The sequence below is a fragment of the Sciurus carolinensis genome, chromosome 14 (assembly GCF_902686445.1).
Source record: "Sciurus carolinensis chromosome 14, mSciCar1.2, whole genome shotgun sequence".
Taxonomy (NCBI): domain Eukaryota; kingdom Metazoa; phylum Chordata; class Mammalia; order Rodentia; family Sciuridae; genus Sciurus; species Sciurus carolinensis.
Window position 1 is genome coordinate 41,232,852 of NC_062226.1, and position 14,476 is coordinate 41,247,327.

At 32.6% G+C, this 14,476-nt stretch overlaps 1 non-coding gene and 1 pseudogene across 1 annotated transcript; both read right to left on the reverse strand.

Annotated features, from left to right (window-relative positions):
* Positions 1-5,608: 5,608 nt before the first annotated feature.
* Positions 5,609-11,872, reverse strand: LOC124964098 (RWD domain-containing protein 2B-like; annotated as a pseudogene).
* LOC124965071 (U6 spliceosomal RNA) lies at positions 6,347-6,453 on the reverse strand. The gene has a single exon (XR_007105079.1). It is a non-coding gene; the product is annotated as a U6 spliceosomal RNA (small nuclear RNA).
* Positions 11,873-14,476: the final 2,604 nt, after the last annotated feature.

Here is a 14,476-nt window from a genome sequence, read left to right on the forward strand (position 1 = left end):
ATCTGCAATGTGTGTGTGTGTATTTGTGTATATATATAGATATAGGTATGTATATATATAGATATCTATATATCTATATCTATATCTATATATCCACAATTTTAAAAAAATCAAAACAATGCATTTATTTATAGTAGCATAAAACCTGACCTTTTGTGGTTCCGTCCTTGTTTTTGCTTTTAGCTTAACAAAATGCACTTTGTGTCTCTTCTGTTTGATAGTCTTTCAACTAGTCTCCTGACAAACTTGTAGTGTATTTTGGCGATTATAAATTAAGCTGTTAAAAAGAGTCATGTAGAGCTTTGTGTGGGCATATATTTATATATCTTTAGTTTTTCCACAAGTGAGATTGCTAATTCATAAGGCATGTTTATATTTAACTTTATAAGAAACTGTCAAACTGTTTTCCAAAGTAGTTATGTCATTATTTCATTTCTACTAGCAATAATCCAACGCTCTATTTGTTCTGGATTCTCATGTTGCTAGTTATTTTACTATTAGCTGTTGTGATAGAAGTGTAGTGGTATCTCATTATTTAAATTCACATTTTCTCAATGAGAAATGATATTGAACAAATTATTATATACTCATTGGCATCTGGGTATATTCTTAGGTGAATGTATATTCAGATTCTCTGCCTCAATTTTTTTTTGCCCAGATTTTTTTTGTTTATGTTTATTGTGCAGTTTTAAAAGTTATTTGTATACATTGTAGATCAAAGTCCTTTGTCACATATGTGATTTGCAAGTATCTTTTCCTAAATTGCTGGCTTAACTTTCATTTTATTAATAATGAGTATAAAAAAAGAGTCTCTTAGTTTTAATAATGTTCAATTTATTTTCACAAAATTCAACATCACACGTTTTCTTCCATGTGTTCTTCAAAATGGCTTGTAATTTTATGTTTTACATTTAAGCCTATAATCTATTTTAAGCAAATTTTTGTGCAAGACAATTATTTTGGCACATGAAAGTTTAATTAATATATCTCCATTTGTTAAAAACATTTCATTATCTTTGTAACTTTATGAAAAATCAATTGACATATGTAAGTCAGGTTAGTAATGAGTCTTCTGTTGTGTTCCATTGAGCAATGTATCTTTCCTTGTGTCCATATCATTCTTCCTGGATTACCGTAGCTTTATAGGAGGTGTTGGAATTGGGTAGTAGAGCCCTCCAACATCATTTTTCTTTTTCAAAATTGTCTTGTTATTCGAGTTTCCTTACTGTTCCGTATAACTTTTATAATCAGATCATCAATACATACTAAAAAAATACAGCAAAAGAAAACCAAAAAAACCCTGCTACTAGATTGATTGTGATTGCACTGAATCTATTAAAGAGAAAAAAATAGATATCTTAAAATTTAGTATTCTAATCCATGAATAACACTTATTTTACTTATTTGCTTTTTAATTAATTTTTTATAGTTTCAGCATAGAGAAACTGCACATTTTCTTCTATTTATACAAAATTACTCTACTTTGATGTGCTAATGTAAATTTTTAAAAATTCCATTGGTTGAAATTTTTTCTAATGTGTGATACATTATTCTTTCAGCAGTAGTTGGGCTTATGCTTTTCCTTCGTTTCTTCCTGAGTTGTTTTAAAATTTTTTTAAATTCAATTTTAATTTTAATTTTTTTCCAACATGGGTGACTTTTCTGTGGTTTTTGTTTCATCCAAGGTGTTTGACAAATTCTGCCCAGTCTGACTGTTCAGAACTTAGACTGCCCCTATTTCTAGACAAAATGTTGTGGTTTAGGTATTAATCTCAATAATATTTCTTTACCTTTTACTCATTGTTTTCCCAGCTTTATCAAGGCCCACTACATATATATATATATATATATATATATATATATGCATATGCATGTATATGTTTATGTGTATTTTTAAATATCCATGCAGAAAACTATACTGTATGTACTTAAATGACAGTTGTCTTCCTTTCTAATAATTCTATTTCCTTACATTCATCTTGTTATGATGGTTTTTTCATGCCCTTCCCCTCAAAATATAATATTTAAAACCCATCATAAATTCTATTTTTTCATATTCATGATTGTTATTACTTTCTCTTTCATTTTTGATTGTACACTTGCTTTCTGTGGAATAGAAACAGGATTCCTTTTTTCAGTCAGAGACATGACATTTTAAACAATTCACCAATATTCCTAAGAATTATTACCACCTTATGTTGACTGTGATACACATTACACGTCAGAAAGTGTCTTAGCAGATGTTTGAGGTAGCATTCTGGTATTAATTGTTTGATTCTGCCTTGTACACCATATTGAACAGGATTTCTGAGGCATGTGGAATCCAAGGGGCAGAGTGCCATGCAGCTTTGGCACCATCAGTGATAACTGTGCCAACAAGAATGGCTACATATTTGTTGTCATTTGTGAAGTGGGAGGATCTTCTGATTTCTGTCATCTTAACGTTGTGCTATTTCTTAGAACTGTTTCATTTAAGAGCCAGTAAGCAGCCTGTAGCTATTCAAGATTATAATTAAATTAATCAATAATAAATCCAATTTAAAATATATTTTCTGCATTTCTCTAATATATATTCCATGCTCAATAAGCAAATGTGTCTAGTAAACTACCTTATCAGTCAGCCCAGAGATATAAAACATTTCCATTATAACAAAAAGTGTAATCAGATGGTGAAGATTAATTACAGGTTAATTTTGTTGATACATAATTGATTTCTTAATTTAAAATAAAAATTTCAAGCCAAAATTTTAGGGCTTATCATACATATTTTGATTTCCTATTACTATAATTATCTTTATTTTCTTCTTCCCTCTCAAATGACCAGGTTTATGACTTTTCTACCTTTCATTGATATTTATTACATAGGTGAAAATTCACCAGATGTTTCAGCAAAGGAAATGGTATTTCAAAAGGAAGATAGTACTTTCATTAACTTGAAAACTATGCCCTGTGTCATCATCTACACAGAAACTACTTTTGTGCATGAGTAAAGCTATTCAAATAATATGATTGGAAAGTTGTTTCATTATATATGAATATCAGTCTGGACAATGAGCTTCAGTAAAGAGCTTCAGGGTATAAAGAAGACTAATCTGACAAAGAAAAGTTCAAAAGTGCTTTTTGAATGGATATTACAGTCCATGAAGGAATATGCAATTGGTAAATTAAACTTTAGCTGCAGACTTTACATGCAAAATAACATTAAGTATTTAAGTTTTAATATATTCCTTTTTGATCTCATAAGTATTTTATAAATATTCTTTATATTAGCTCCTGGAAAATAATTTTTGATGGCCCAGAAAATAATATTACATTTAAGTTCCAATATTTTTTCTCTCTCGATTGCTTTATCCTGATAGTATGTGTAAAATTCATTTTTACTTCATGGAGATTCAATTTAAATAAATTACATTGAGGGATTTTCAGTATCACTATTTTTTTGTACCTGAGAGATTAAAACAGAGAGAGAGAAAATCCTACGCCAGTTAACACTGACTTTTCCAGTTAAGGGCTCACCTTTGAGCTTCCTTCTTTGATAATCACCTAAACATTGTAAATTTGTTGATTAGTTTATTCCAAAATAGTTCCTGAGGATTTATACTTTCAATTCTGTACCTGTATTTATTTCATTTTAATAGATTATTTTATGAAAGTTTTCAAAATGTAATGGTGCCAATTCAGTGCAATAGGATACTCTATAGTTTTGTAATATATAGCAATGAAGGCTAAAATGCTCAATCTTCTTGAAGAATAAAGTAAAAAAAGCAGCGTTTTAAATTGGTTAGATTCTGGTTACAAATGAATTTGCTTTTTCATCATAGGGACAGTTTCAAAACTGAACTTCTAATAAAGAAATCTTGATGCAGCAGTTCGTGTTTCCCATCTGCATTAAGCTGCTTCCTCGTAGAGCAAATCAGGTAGGGAATTACTACAAGAAGGAATAAAAATTTGGAGTGCCTTAAAACACTTAAGGAGGACTTTATGATTTTGTACAGATCCTAGTTTTTTATCAACATCTAGAAATGACCCATCATGATATTCCCCTAAAATAGTCATTCATTCTTATTTGCTATGTTCGTGATCTCCTGCTCTGCTTGAGATCACAGAGAATAATTCCTTCCAGTCTCCAGTGCACCCTAGTCGTTAGATTGGGCCAATGACAGACACTGTAGAAGACAAGAGAGCAGCAGGACAGAATAAAACCAGGTCTTAAGTGCTGAGTCTCTCCTTACTGTGTTTATTGAATGACAGTCAACCAGTCACTTCATGGCCCCAGTTGCTATAATATGACCCTGCGTTTGTTTTCTAGTAACTTCTGTTATTTTTCCGGCCCTAAAAATGATACCAGTTTCTTGCTCTTGTTAGTGTTTGGGTTCCTTTTGAAGTCTTTCTTCTATATGAAACCAACTTCGTATGTAAAACTTTCCCACAAATATTATTTAGAAAATATTTTGTTTGTTTATTGGACCCATTTATGGTAATTTTTCTAAAAAAATTATTCTATGTCAGAACATATAAGATTTAATTTTAATACAAGAAATGAGATTTTCATTTTTGTCATGGCTTATACTAGCAACCATGTAATGATACCACCCAAATAATGTCTTTTGTATCATTTAATTCTTTATACATATGAAGATACATACCTTTGTTTCATGTTACTAAATATAAAATACGCTGAGTATTGAATAAATAGTATTGATTGCATATTTCACTTATGTAATTTTTTTTTTTTAAGCAAAACTGGTTTTATTTCATAAGATGTCTACAGATAGTCAGGGTATGGTACTGGATCAGCAGCCCAACATGATGAATGTTGGTATATCTTTGGTTCCCTTTACCCTTCCTTCCTCATGTTTGAAAGGACCACTCCAGTTTCTGCCATAACATCTTTATGTGTTTCAAAACTAAGGAAAAAGGTAGCTTAGCCACTTTTATTACTTTTATTGGGAAGCAAATCTTTCCCAGAAATCCTGCAAATGTGTCCTAAGGCTACCTGTAACTGCAACAGAGGCTGGGCAGGTGAGCAGTTAGCTTTCCCAACTTCTTTACTGATGGCAGGTAAAGGAGAAGGGTGTTGGGAATGGCTGAAAGTTGGGCCACCAACATTATCTTCACATACAAGTAATTTCTTTTTCAAAATGGGTAGTTTTGATGTCAAGAAATTTGTTGATAATTTAAAGATTAAAAGTTGGAACTCATTCTTTAAATTATGACATTTTTATAAACTACATTTCTTTTTCTTGCTTTATTTTTCCCCTAATGTTCAAGAATAGAACTAAAATAAAATTAATCTTTTCTTAAAATTAATTAATTATTCTGTGGTACTGGGGATTGAACACAGGGACTTATATATATAGGCAAGTGCTCCAGCACAGAGTTACATCCCCAGCACTTTTTTAAGTTTTTTATTTTGAGAGAGGGTCTTGCTAAGAAGCCAAGCCTAGCCTGGAACTTGTGATCCTCCTACCTTAGCCTCCTGAGTTGCCTCCTGAATACAGGTGTGTGCCACTGCACTCGGCTTAAAATTACTTAATCTTTCAAGAAAGAGTAGGCAAAACCAAGAAGTCAACAGTGACAAAATACTTTCAACCACTCTTCTCCTTAGTCACTGTCCTTCTACACCAAAAAACATCTGGAAAACATCCCCACATCCTTTGGCATTTAAGAACTGATATAGCTGACCAAAATTCATGTGCTTCCCTCTGGCTCCATTAATACTGAACACTTTTTCTTCAAAAATGGAAAATCTTTGTCTTTCCATTTCAATATTTGTACCATCAAAAGGAATGTCTTCTTGATGGCGAATTAAGATTCTCTTCCAGTTTAATTTTCTGAGTCTTGACCAAAATTCTTCACAGTCACTTTGTGGACCTTCCACACAAACAACACCAGGTTTTCCAGGCATACTAAACCCACACAGGGAAAGCTCCTTTGCCCACTCTAGAATATTCTTTCAATTGCATTTGTTGTAGATGTGATGGCTGTAGATCCAAAGTCTTGTAAGAATGTGATCGACTGACTGGACTGTACTTTCTGTGGTGGGGGAAGATAGGGCATCTCTGCTGACATAGACTGAGGCATGTTCTCTAACCCGTTCTGTGGCATTCAATATACAGACATCTCCACAACAATTCTTCTGCAGGTATGCAGTCAGATCTGTGTTCAGCTGGGTCTGCTGGGATCTACTTAATAATACGATCTGGCAGTAATTTTGGGTAGAACTTCAGGATATTTAAAGGGAAGAATGCAGGCCAGAGAAAATATCACCTGAGAAGAGGAAAAAGAAAAGGGAAGGAGAAGAAGGGAAAGAATGCCATATATGTTGCTATAAGTCTTGGCATGTAAAAATATGGAACGCTTCACGAATTTGTGTGTCATCCTTGCGCAGGGGCCATGCTAATCTTCTCTGTATCGTTCCAATTTTAGTATATGTGCTGCCGAAGCAAGCACTGTAATGTGGTTTTTAACTTGACTCATGATGGTATTTTTCAAATACTATTTCATCATATTTACTACTTTGCTTTATGTTAACTTACCTAGGAATCATACTTTGGATTCACAGTATGGCTCATGAGAAAAGAAGAGTTTTTTCAATTATAATTTAGACAACTTACTAAATTCCCTTTTTTACCCTACTACCTCCAGTAGAGGAAAATATTGAATAAGTATATGTCTGTTAATCACATCTTTTTCCAACTTTTTGTTAACAGTGATAGTGTAGAAATTAGCATAATTATTATTGTTAATAAAAATATGGGCTTTATTTTGACAGGACATAATTTAAGTTTAGCGGTATAGAAAGTGGTCATTGTTTAAACATCTTAACTGTATTCCAAAGAGCTTCACATAAAGATTCATATCTAATCTGGTTTGCATTGTCAGGTTATTTTATTCTAGACAAGAAGTAGTCTAACAGGGAGGAATAGTACTGACAAATGTCCACAATTATAAGTTGAAAGTAGCAATCAATGTGTAGCAACTGATGGATTTGGTGTCAAAATGCAAAGGTTTCAGACTTTATGCATTATATCTTTGTTTAAAGAAATTTCTGAGGGCAGTATCTGTGGTGACTTTCAAAAGAGGTCTCTGCCTAACGGATATAGGGAAGATAATTTTGGCTGTCATGTTTTACTGTGGAATAATCTCTTTGGCTGACCTTATAAAACCTGTGGAGCACTAACAGCATGTAAGAGAGATTTTATTATGATCAAATACATATTTTGCTTGTTTCTCTTTAGGAAATTATTTGACTGGTACATTTTTTCCCTTAAATTTCAAAGTATGAATGCCTTTTACTTCAAAGGTCTCACCTAAAAAGTGTGGTTGATTATAGGCAGAACTCTGACTAAAAACTGGAATATTTTTGAGTGTAGTATGTGAAAATTTGTTTTTAAAGGATAAGTTAAAGGCATATGTAAGATATTTGAAACAACTTTCAAGATAAAGAAAGCCAGTCAGTTTCTTCCAAAATCAGTAATTCAATATACCATTTATTAAAGCACTTAACCTTCTGTATTATAATTAATTTAGTACTATGATTTCTGGCCCAAGTACACTCCTAAGCATTTTTTTAGGCTAAGAAAGGAATATTCCCTTGCAATAGTACCTCTTGTCTAGGTGTTTGTAGTGTCAGTTAAATTTGGGAGAAACAGCATATATATGTCCTTCTCTTGAAAATAAATAATGGATTAATTAAAAAGTAATGTTTTTCACCGTGAAGTATATGTCAATAAAATATTTGTGTAGTCTTTACCAGGCTTCCCCATGAACAGAAGATGAACATTTATCTATACATGACTTATTGACTGAGGTATCTAAAACTAATGGGCATAGTGAATTAAGACAAGTCAAGTTTTAAAAAAAAAAAAAAAGCAGCTAAGCAAAGAAGTCTTCCTAGTGAATACTTGAGTGAATACTTGAGGCATGCTTTGGGGTGGATGCAAAGCCTCTTAGTATGTTATTGATTTTCTGTTATGAAACTGCTATTCAAAAATTGAGGAGGCCCTGAATAGAGGTAGATGTTATTCACTGACTGATACTTTACACTCAATAATTTAGTGAGTCTACAGCAGTAAATAGAAGCTGGTGGGTCTTAATATATGATTAGAAGAGTCCCATACTTTGATCCTACCCCCATAATTCTATATGTCTACCTCTTTCTCATATCTCCTTCCTCTTATTTTCCAATCTTTATAATTTCAGGACCCCATTCAAACATCTGTCATTGACAAGTGACAGTGAGCACAAGAATATTCTTATCCCAAGCCATTTTTTTTTCTATCCAAAGCTGCTATCCATTTGCACTATCCAAAACTTTGATTGATCATTGGTGACATGGTCTTCCAATTTTAAACAGTACTTCATTTCCACTCTGGTATTGCCTAACTCTGGTTCCTTATTATTTTTCCACAGCACTTACCACTGCCTAATTCACTACAGAACTAGTTTTACTAAATTTATAATTTATTGTTTTTATTTTCCTATGAATTCATTGCATTATGAGTACCTGCAGAATTTTTGTCTAATTTGATATCCTAAGATGCATAAAAGAGTTCAGTCTTATAATAAATGTTCAATAATACTCTTGAATAGGTAATTTTAACAAAAATATCCAAAAGGAAGATGCTAGCACTTTTATCGTTTGCAGGTATGGATTTTGTAACAAACAGGATTAATTTACTTCCCAAGGTCACATAGTTATTCCTTCATGAAATTAGGTTTCACCATGGACAATACAACTTCAGACTCTGCCCCTGAAGCACACAATGCATTGTGTGCTTGTTGACCCTGTTATGTCACTGCATTCCACAATGGGTTATTTGAAACTGTCAGATACATAAACACCCCTATTTTGAGATGTCAAGTGAGTGGAAGCTAGTGTTCCTTTTCTCTACTTGCTTTTGATGGTTATAAAACTGATTTTTGGACTCCTGTGCTTATCTTAAAATTTACAAATCTGCTAAAAACTGAATCTTCTTAGTGCCTTCCTGTTTGTGGTCAAATTTATTTGCATTTATTATCTCTTCATTGTAAATTATGAAGGAATATCAAAAATTAAGAATCCTAGAGGTCTCATCTTGAGTTGTCTGGTCTTGTATCCTTGTTGGATTTATGATAGAAAGAAGAGTGGAGCATAGATTCCTGGTCTTCAACACAAGCCTCTTGTTTTCTTTTGTAGTGGTCATATGTACTTTGAGTCACACAGAATATATTCACTATCCTTTGGGTCATTAGACTCTCATAACCATTTTGGAAAAGACCCTAATTGCTCTTCTCATAATATCACTTTCTGTAAAATTACACATCTACTCCAGTTGCTAAGATTGGAGTATTTGCATAAAGTTCTAGCACCCTCAATTACCCAAGCAATCAGTGGTAATTTCTTCAGAGACAGACTCACAAAGAGAAAACAATGAAATTTTCCATAAGTCTAGGATAGGGCCTGTAACTTTTTCTGTTGAAGGAAAGTGTGAGGGGCCATAAGATTCGCCAATATTTTAACAACACAGAAAGACTGAACCTAAAATTAGCACAGCTTGACAGAGACAAGAAAAGGAGAGAAAACAATAGAGCTCTGATTAAATCATTTGGGCCATGAGTTAAGACACAACAGATTTAGCACATCACAAAATTATTTTAGGTTACACAAGCAAACAAATATTCTTTCACTTAAGGTTACATAGATTTCTTCAATTTTCTCTAAAGAATGAAGGACTTTAACTCATAAAAGTTTCTTGTAATTTAGTTTTCATTTTCCATTCAAACATGGATATTTCATTCAACTACACTGTAAATCTGTTTCTCTAATTAGAATGTACATTTTGAAGAGGACCTTTCATAAAGACGAGTGCTTTTAAGATTGTATATCCATTAATTTTCAAAGATAAGTTAAGGAAACAACTTTGATTTTATGTTTACACATTGGTGTTACAAGCTATAATTTGTCCGCTGATTTGTAGAGATAAAATGAAATACTTACTTCATATTTCATTAGTTTTCTACAAGGATGATGATTATTTAGAAGGATTGTGACTAGATTGAAAGTTTCTGTCATGAATCACTATAAAGCAATTCTTTTCCTAGGTAACCAAACTCTACCATGTTAAAATATAATACATTGACAAAAATTTTTCTTGGGGAAGTAATTCACAAATGAAATATTTGAAAAGTAAAGAGAATAAAGAAAATATTTCATAACATGAGACTTTGGGACATGGGAAATATGATATAAATTTTCAATATATACAATTTTTTAAAATTATATTTAAAATGTAAATTGAAGCACAGAATGAAGAAAAATATATCCATTATATGTCCTTAATTATAAAAATTAAAATGTTAAGAATGAAAACATTATAGTTGGAAAATTTTTAATCATATGATAATACACAAACATTCAGACCTTTTTTAAAACCCAATACACACATATAGCTGCTTCCATATTCAAAGATATGAATGTATGAATATAACTTCAAAACCATAACATGAAGGATAAAGATCAAGGTGGGTGTTATGTTTGTTAGTTTTCATTGCTGTCAACAAAATATCTGACAAGAACGAATTAGAGAGAAAAGTTTATTTTGGGCTCATACTTTCAGAGGTTCAGTCCATGGTCAGTAGACTCCATTGTTCTGGGCCCAAGTTGAGGCAGAACATCATGATGGAAGAAAGCTGCTCGGTTCTTGACAGACAGGGAACAGAAAGAATATGCTAGCATCCAGGACATGCCCCCAGTGACTCACTTCTTCCAGTCAACCTTAGCTTTATACACTCTGTACTTTTCTTTGAATAGCCTTACCCACTCTCAACTCTGTTTCGCTCTCCTAAGTTCTAAACTTTACATTCATTGAAGACTGAATCATTCTTCTTCAGTATTCTATAGGTACTTCGAATGCTATATGCCTAAAATGAGTATTGTCTTAAAAGATAACACTTTTTCATGATTATTAACCTCAGTAAATATAATTATTGTTCAATAGTTACTTGATCTCCAAATAAAACAAAAATCAAAAAGGATTCAGCCATAGTTTTCTACTCCCAATAACTCATCCACATTCAGTTCCTTTCAAGGCTTTTATCTCAGGAAAAGGTAGAAACAAAAACAAGGACACTGAATGTTGAAGATAGAATATATCTTCTAAGACTCCAGTTATATTAAACATAAAAATAAAATTACATTGGGTTTTTAAATATTGTGGTTTCTATAAACACCATAGGTAATATAGTCACATTGCATATATCTGTTACCTAATTACTTTTGTTATTTTGTCTCATTTAATCTTTAGTGCATAATACATCAGTTCATTTATAATGGTACAACACATGGTGCTTGGGATTCTAGAGTCTACAGCTAGATTGCCTGAGTTCAAAACCTTCTTTCTTTACCTACTTTGTGTCCTGAGACAGTTATTCTGCTGTACATTATTCTTTTTCTGTATGTTGGTTTATTCTATGCAAAATGGTCAAATGGATAGTGCTAATTATATGGCTGACTGTGAAAAGGAAATAAATTAATACCACCACCCCTGGCACATTTTGTAAGTATTGGTTATTTAATAAGTGTTAGTATTCACTACAGTATGCTGGTAGATTTCCCAGGTCACAAATTTAATTATGTAGAAAAGAGCCTTTGTCCTTTTTAAACTTTCAAGTCCATATTTTGTCCCAGAATGGAACACTTTGCCTGCAAAAATAATGATAAATTCAGTGGCATTAGAATTTTCTTACTCAATTGAAAATGAACTCAGTCTATTTAGAATTCTTATTAACTGCTCTTTTATCCTACAGAAGCTTCTAAATTCCAGGTGCTGGGTAGCATTTTGACATTATGGGCACATGGCTGGATAATATCATTCTCATACATGGCCATCCCTCCGAGACAGCATTTGCATTCCCGGTTGGTCTTTTGGTATACAGGCTATGTCATACCTCATTACATCTGCTTTCACTACCATGATATTCTCTAATTTTTTCCCGCCCTCTCTTTCTTTCCTTCGTAAATGCCACGCCCTTGTGGGGCTATCTAACATTAGCCCTACCTTTTTTCTAATTTGGGATTGCAATAAAAATGACGGTGTTGACTTTGGCCCTCTTTGCCTTGGACACCATCTCTGTGTCCTTCTTTGCTGCACTGAACTCAAGTCCTGGTGGTTCAAATAATTCTTTAAGACTCCATATCCCAGGTATCTGCATAGGATCATGATATAGGCCACTTGTGGATTTTACAATTTCTTTGAAAGTTCTTTACTGTTCTAATTGAAGCTAATTCTTCAGGAGTGATGTTACAGGGCCCTTCTCTAAAATTCTGATGTCATTAAGTTTATTATTTTTCTGTTTTTTTTTTTTTTTCCTCCAATAGCCTAGATAAATGTGTTACCTCTCACATCTAGGGAAGAGGTTAAAGCAAATGAATGAACAATTATTCTCCTTAATTCTATCCTTCACCTGGAAAGGTATTTTTTTAAACTTAAATCTTATATTTAAAACTTTTTTTTTTGTGGCTCTGCTCTGATTACCGACTTGGTTTGGGGGCGGGGGCAAAGGAGGTCTAATGTAAAGTGGCCTAACAATGAAAAATATCACTGCATAAAAGGAGTGCAGCTAGAGAAAAAAACTGTGTGTATTGGTTATTATTTCATATTACCATTCCATTATCTCCATTATTACAAATCTGTGTTAATTCTCTTTTCACTAGGCTCGAATGTATTTTAAAGGCCTTCATTCTGTTATTATCCTCCTGTGAAAATATCCTAGTCAACTTTCTTTTATAAAACTCAAATTTTTTAGGGCTTGATTTTCAATTCATTATAAATCTCTCATACTAGGTTAAAGACACATTTCATTAAAAATAACAATAAATAAATCAATTTCATCCAGATTCTCTTTGTAAAATATTACTTTTCCTTCTTTACATGTATGGCTTGGGTATAAAATGAGTCTTTAAGTTCATATTAAAAACAAAAGTGTATGGCACAAGCTGCCTGGGAGAGTGAGGCAGAAAGTTTGTGAGTTTGAGGTCAGTTGGGGCAACTTGGTGAGACCCTGTTTCAAAATGAACAGTAAAAAGGGTTGGGAATGTAGCTTAGGGGTAGAGCACTTGCTTAGCATATGTGTGCAAGACCCTGGGTTCAATCCCAGCTCTGTGAAAAATGAAATAAAGTAAAAATAAGAAAAAAGAGAATAGATGTGAATTTTGTTACAGTATTTGCCAATGTGAAAATTGCGCATCCCTAAACATAATAGATTACTTATCTTTAACTAGTAGTTTAATCTTTTATGCATGGTTTTATGTTTTTTATGCAACAATGATATTTTTATTTATTTTCCTTTTGTGCTATTTAATACATATAAATTTAAAGGTTTGATAGTGAGAATTTTTTTTTTTACATCTGAGTCAGTATAAAGGTAAATAAGTATTTTGAATATCATTATTCTCCAAAGAAGAGTGACATTTTTTCTCAATTATAATGCTTATGCTCATAAGTTGTGTTTCTTTTTAAGCGTCTTAGAATTCACTTCTGTCTTAATATCTGAATCTATTCTCCATATATACTCATGCTTCCTACATGATAAGTGAAATGCAACACTGGAGAGATTCTTAAGGAAAAAAACCTTTGGATAATATGAAAATAAGAAGGGCTCTTCTTTGTAGATTGAGGGTGACTGTCACAGTCCACTACATTTCCCAGATTGTTCAAAGACTTAAGGTTCCTCCTAATTTCCCATCCTAAAATGCTATTTCACAAGGTGATAGCAAACTATTTTCCTACTTTCTCTTGGATGTTTTCTGCGATAAGTGCTCAGTATGAAATATAGAGTGTCAGTAGTTCTTGAATAAGTGTAATTGTCATATAAGTTTTCAAAGACTCAGTAGATACTAAATATAAAAAGAACTGCCCAAAACCAGTAATTTTCAAAGTTTTCCTAGAACTCTCTCCACGGCACTAAACTGAGGCTATAAAGTGATATTCAACATGCTCACCAATATTAGAACAGCTAAGCTTTCTCCCCAAAGAGCAGCTAAACTTTTTCATTGAGTGTCTCAAGTTGCCTCTAACATTCTTGCTACAACCACACCTCTTGCTGAACTGTTTTTAAATTCAAAATGCTTTTTTTTTTTAATTACCAAACCTCTAGAGAGCATAGCCACATCAAGAATAAATTTTTTACATTCTTTAAGGATAAAGAAAGTTGTCAGTCCATACAGTGCGACCAGGACAGAAAATCTGTAACTTCCTGCAGAGAATAGGTGCATACCTGTGATCGGTCCTTCCTGATGAAGCTTATAATTGCCAAGATATTCAAAGACTAGGACAAGTAATGTAGACAAATAGGTCCTCTCAGGTATAATTTAGTAGTACCCTCAACTATAGTTGCCAAACATATTTTAAATGCATTAACCTAGCTTTTACATTTCAGCTTTATCCAAATATTCCTTGTCTCTCATGAACATGGACAGATAGACTAACTTTAT